The sequence below is a fragment of the Mesocricetus auratus genome, unplaced genomic scaffold (genome assembly GCF_017639785.1).
Source record: "Mesocricetus auratus isolate SY011 unplaced genomic scaffold, BCM_Maur_2.0 Super-Scaffold_100694, whole genome shotgun sequence".
Classification (NCBI taxonomy): Eukaryota; Metazoa; Chordata; class Mammalia; order Rodentia; family Cricetidae; genus Mesocricetus; species Mesocricetus auratus.
The window spans coordinates 4,078,949-4,084,239 of NW_024429268.1; the positions used below are offsets into that span (position 1 = coordinate 4,078,949).

The 5,291-nt window shown below is 47.7% G+C and overlaps 1 long non-coding RNA gene across 1 annotated transcript; it reads right to left on the reverse strand.

Moving 5' to 3' along the window:
• Positions 1–1,755: 1,755 nt before the first annotated feature.
• On the reverse strand, positions 1,756–4,955 carry LOC121137765. Its single transcript, XR_005875069.1, has 3 exons — positions 4,762–4,955; positions 3,277–3,410; positions 1,756–2,066 (listed from the first exon to the last, which is right to left on the reverse strand). It is a non-coding gene; the product is annotated as an uncharacterized LOC121137765 (long non-coding RNA).
• Positions 4,956–5,291: the final 336 nt, after the last annotated feature.

Consider the following 5,291-nt stretch of genomic DNA (forward strand, 5'->3'; position numbering starts at 1 on the left):
GTCAGGATTGGCCTGGGCACACTCATTTTCTTGGTCTGGCCCAGGCCTTTTTCTTTTGATTGGCCCAGGCCTAATTCTCTGGATAATTGTGCTCAAGCTTCTTAAGGGTCAGGGGTTAGCCCAGGCCCACATCTTTTCTTGCTTTGGGCCCGGGCTTTTCCAGGGTCAGGATTGGCCTGGGCATACTCATTTTCTTGGTCTGGCCCAGGCCTTTTTCTTTTGATTGGCCCAGGCCTAATTCTCTGGATAATTGTGCTCAAGCTTCTTAAGGGTCAGGGGTTAGCCCAGGCCCACATCTCTTCTTGCTTTGGGCCCGGGCTTTTCCAGGGTCAGGATTGGCCTGGGCACACTCATTTTCTTGGTCTGGCCCAGGCCTTTTTCTTTTGATTGGCCCAGGCCTAATTCTCTGTATAATTGTGCTCAAGCTTCTTAAGGGTCAGGGGTTAGCCCAGGCCCACATCTCTTCTTGCTTTGGGCCCGGGCTTTTCCAGGGTCAGGATTGGCCTGGGCACACTCATTTTCTTGGTCTGGCCCAGGCCTTTTTCTTTTGATTGGCCCAGGCCTAATTCTCTGGATAATTGTGCTCAGGCTTCTTAAGGGTCAGGGGTTAGCCCAGGCCCACATCTCTTCTTGCTTTGGGCCCGGGCTTTTCCAGGGTCAGGATTGGCCTGGGCACACTCATTTTCTTGGTCTGGCCCAGGCCTTTTTCTTTTGATTGGCCCAGGCCTAATTCTCTGGATAATTGTGCTCAAGCTTCTTAAGGGTCAGGGGTTAGCCCAGGCCCACATCTCTTCTTGCTTTGGGCCCGGGCTTTTCCAGGGTCAGGATTGGCCTGGGCACACTCATTTTCTTGGTCTGGCCCAGGCCTTTTTCTTTTGATTGGCCCAGGCCTAATTCTCTGGATAATTGTGCTCAAGCTTCTTAAGGGTCAGGGGTTAGCCCAGGCCCACATCTCTTCTTGCTTTGGGCCCGGGCTTTTCCAGGGTCAGGATTGGCCTGGGCACACTCATTTTCTTGGTCTGGCCCAGGCCTTTTTCTTTTGATTGGCCCAGGCCTAATTCTCTGTATAATTGTGCTCAGGCTTCTTAAGGGCCAGGGGTTAGCCCAGGCCCACATCTCTTCTTGCTTTGGGCCCGGGCTTTTTCAGGGTCAGGATTGGCCTGGGCACACTCATTTTCTTGGTCTGGCCCAGGCCTTTTTCTTTTGATTGGCCCAGGCCTAATTCTCTGGATAATTGTGCTCAAGCTTCTTAAGGGTCAGGGGTTAGCCCAGGCCCACATCTCTTCTTGCTTTGGGCCCGGGCTTTTCCAGGGTCAGGATTGGGCTGGGCACACTCATTTTCTAGGTCTGGCCCAGGCCTTTTTCTTTTGATTGGCCCAGGCCTAATTCTCTGGATAATTGTGCTCAAGCTTCTTAAGGGTCAGGGGTTAGCCCAGGCCCACATCTCTTCTTGCTTTGGGCCCGGGCTTTTTCAGGGTCAGGATTGGCCTGGGCACACTCATTTTCTTGGTCTGGCCCAGGCCTTTTTCTTTTGATTGGCCCAGGCCTAATTCTCTGGATAATTGTGCTCAAGCTTCTTAAGGGTCAGGGGTTAGCCCAGGCCCACATCTCTTCTTGCTTTGGGCCCGGGCTTTTCCAGGGTCAGGATTGGCCTGGGCACACTCATTTCTTGGTCTGGCCCAGGCCTTTTTCTTTTGATTGGCCCAGGCCTAATTCTCTGTATAATTGTGCTCAGGCTTCTAAAAGGTCAGGGGTTAGCCCAGGCCCACATCTCTTCTTGCTTTGGGCCTGGGCTTTTTCAGGGTCAGGATTGGCCTGGTCACTCTCATTTTCTTGGTTTAGCCCTGGCTTCCTTCATTTGAATGGCCCAGGCCCATGTTTTCTCCCTATTGGGCCCAGGCTTCTTTAGGGTAAGGGAATTCCTTGGTTCCCCATATCTTCTGATTTGGCGTCCAGCCTTTTTCAGGGTCAGAGTACCTGTTTATCATAAGGGTGGAGGTAGTCCATCCATTCCAGCCGATTTTTGCCCAAATCTTTGACTAAGTCTTGATCTATTTTCAGCATTTCTGAAAAATTAAAAGAAAAGCCAGGTGGACTTTGATAGTGGAAGATAATAGCATCTTACATGTTCTCACAACATCACTGACCTGTCCTCGGGGAAATTTGCAGTGAAATAGACAGAAGTAGCCCACAGCTCACATGAAATAATTATACATTATACAAAGATGATATAGGTAGGAGAGAAAGCTGTTTGGGTAAGTCCTTCCTGTTGCACAGCTGGCTGTCTATGGTGGAGGGGTATCTGTGAGCTCATGTGGAATATCTGTTGTTTCTAGGTTGTGAGATACAATTAGGAGAGTCCCACCAAGTAACCATGGTATATTTCCTTTCTGTGGTCTGAACCCTTGATGGAATATCACAGTAAGAGGAAACAGCAGAGGTTAGTCCTCCCATCATCTAGAGGATACCTTGTTAAGGCATAGACGTCTCTACAGATCATATAAAGATCTCTTTGCTGTGTGGGGATGGCATCCTCTCTCTGAATGTCCTACATGGCCATGTTCAGTGAGGGTATTTCTTTGATCCTTGTTTGTGTAACCCTTCTCATGGTCATATTTGCTGTGGAAATAAAAAACCCCTAGGACACCGAATCTGCCTTTGTCACCCCTTTCCAGAGAGCCCCCTGCCGAGTACACTGGTTTGAGATCACTTCTTCACCTACAGAATTTTCTGCAATCACTTACCTGAAACAGATCACTGCCCACCTTCTCCTGAGCTAAATCCTGGTCCACTATACTGGACTCTGCTGCCCTCTGAACTGGGTCACACCAGTAACCATGACAGTGACCCTCCTGTGATGTCACAGAGGCCAGGCCTCACTCTGTCTGTGAAACTCAAAGGCTGTCAATACGCACAGATATCTTTTGGGCTGGCATTTAGGGGAAGTCCCTGAAGGCTTCTCTTAAGATCATTTCTTGGGAACAAGCTCACATCCTGTCCTCTGCCTCCAGGGAACTTCACCCCTGCGACCAGCATGTTCAGGAGGGAAGGATCATACTCTGCTCTAATGTGCACAATTCATCTCTTGGTGTCTCATTTCTGCTGCTCAGTTTATCAACAAGTTTCTCTTGTCAAGAGATTTTAAGTGTGCCATCTGCAGTATTTTGGGTATCCAGCTGATGGAAAATGTTGGGGTGCAACCTCTCCCATCACCACTATTAAACATAGCTTGCAGGAGGATTGCCCAGAAATCAGGATGTCATGATATTCCCTTACCTGGTCCTGCCATGAAACAGTCAATATCTTCTGAGACTTTCACTTTGGAGACCAGCATAACAGCAGAATTTCATCCTGTCGTTTGGAAACTGGAGTTCCAAGTCAGGTGCTGGCTCTGCCTCAGCAACTGTCACCTTTTCTCACAAATACAGGTTGTGGTTAGTTGAAGAAAATTGAGAAAATCCCCTCACACATACACACAGATTCACTCACAAATATATTAACTCAGGTCTCATAAGTAAAAGCTTAAGTTTGAAAATAAGATGGATCGAGTATGGCATCAGTGTCTGTGGCCATTCTGGGAAGGGCCTATGAGCTGAATATAAAGATGATTTCCAGGAAGGTTCATGTCTAGAGAAGCCCATGAGAAGCACTCCTACCTGTGAAGCATGTGCTCCCTGTGGGGATGTCACAAACGGGTGGGTGGGGCCAGTAATTATCTTTAAGATTCTGTAGGCTCAATCCTGAAGTGATAGACTATGCACTGAGTTAACACTTTCTTCAGAGGCCTCTCTTCATTAAATTTTTCATATAATTTAAATGTAAATATGGATAGGTTAGGGAGATGGCTGTAGTATTCTTTCTTATTGTGTCCCTGACTTCAGTCATGCTAGGCCCAATGCATAGTTATAAAAAATAATGATTGTGCTGTGTAGAAGCAAAGTCCCTTCAGACCCCTGCAGTAATGAATTTGACACACTCCCTACCTGTCCTGACACTGTGGGCTGCCTTAGCTGATGGTTGTCCCTGGCTTGGGCCCACTAGCACCAGCCTGGAGCCTGAAGTCTTCTCATGTGATACAGGCTGGGTGTAGACATCCCATGGCCTCTTTCCCCAGTGAGTTGTGGGTGTTGTCTTCCTGCGTCCTTGTTATACTAGTTCTTTGTCACACATCTTACAGATACTTACTGCAGCTTTTTCTACAGCTATAGCACAGGTCCTGTTAAATAACCACATTGTGCCTCATATCCTTTATCATCCCTGCCTTCCAGTATAGCATAGTGAGGTTAAATTATGCAAGCTGTCTATGTCTATCTTAGTATAAATGAAAACATTGTTACCACCAGGGACCAGAATTATCAGGTAAGAACAGATATCAGTGCCAGGGATGCTTTGCCCACACTCCCTGAACAACCTGCATGTGATTGTCTAATGTGGGCATACAAACAGGAACCCTCCGTCCTTATCACCTAGGTCAGAGGCTGGAGTCCTGGTCCAGATCCACTTGTGTGGCTTTATCCCAAGTTCTCTCTCTCTGTAAGTGGAGGGGTTTCTCTTCATGTGGTCTTGAGGTTCCTGTCCCACTGCTGTGAGACTTCTGACTCCTACTGTTTCTAGCTCTCCTCAGGCTCGGACATTTCAAATACCTCGCTATGTTTTAGTGTCCCCATTTAAGATCTCAATAAAGAAGTGCCTCAAACCAAGTGAGTCACTCACATGATTAATTTCAGGTAGTGTCCATCCCAGGAAACAGCCCAAACTTACCCAGTCACATGCACTTTCTGTGAATCAAGCCCTCCTTCTGGACTCTGGCTTGTCCTCAGGTAAGACCCCGGCATTACTAGGGCAGGGTTCAATTGTGAGGTCACAGATGCCTCACCCACCTCATGCTGAGAATCCCTGGTCATCCAGACCTCAGTTCTCTCCCAGCCTGGCCCATCCTTGGTCTTTGCCAACCTATGTGCAAAGATCCTTGAAAACACTTAACTTTTGGAAAGCAGCTAGAGTTGTCTCAAGGATATTTCTGTGAGGATCCATTACATTTCTCTCCTGTCATTCCTCCATCTTCCCACAGGTACCATCACCCTTGAGAGGAGGAATGCAGTTGACAATGCTGCTTCCTCAGCTCAATTGTCTGAACACACACTCTGCCTCATCATCTCAGATTCTACATAGGCACTATGGTTTACTGCTGGCACTCAGCCTGTGGGGTGCCATCTTCTGCCCCTTCTATTTGGTTCCAACAGTAAGCTTATCTTATTTTCTACCTGTCTGCATCATTAATCTTTTAGCTT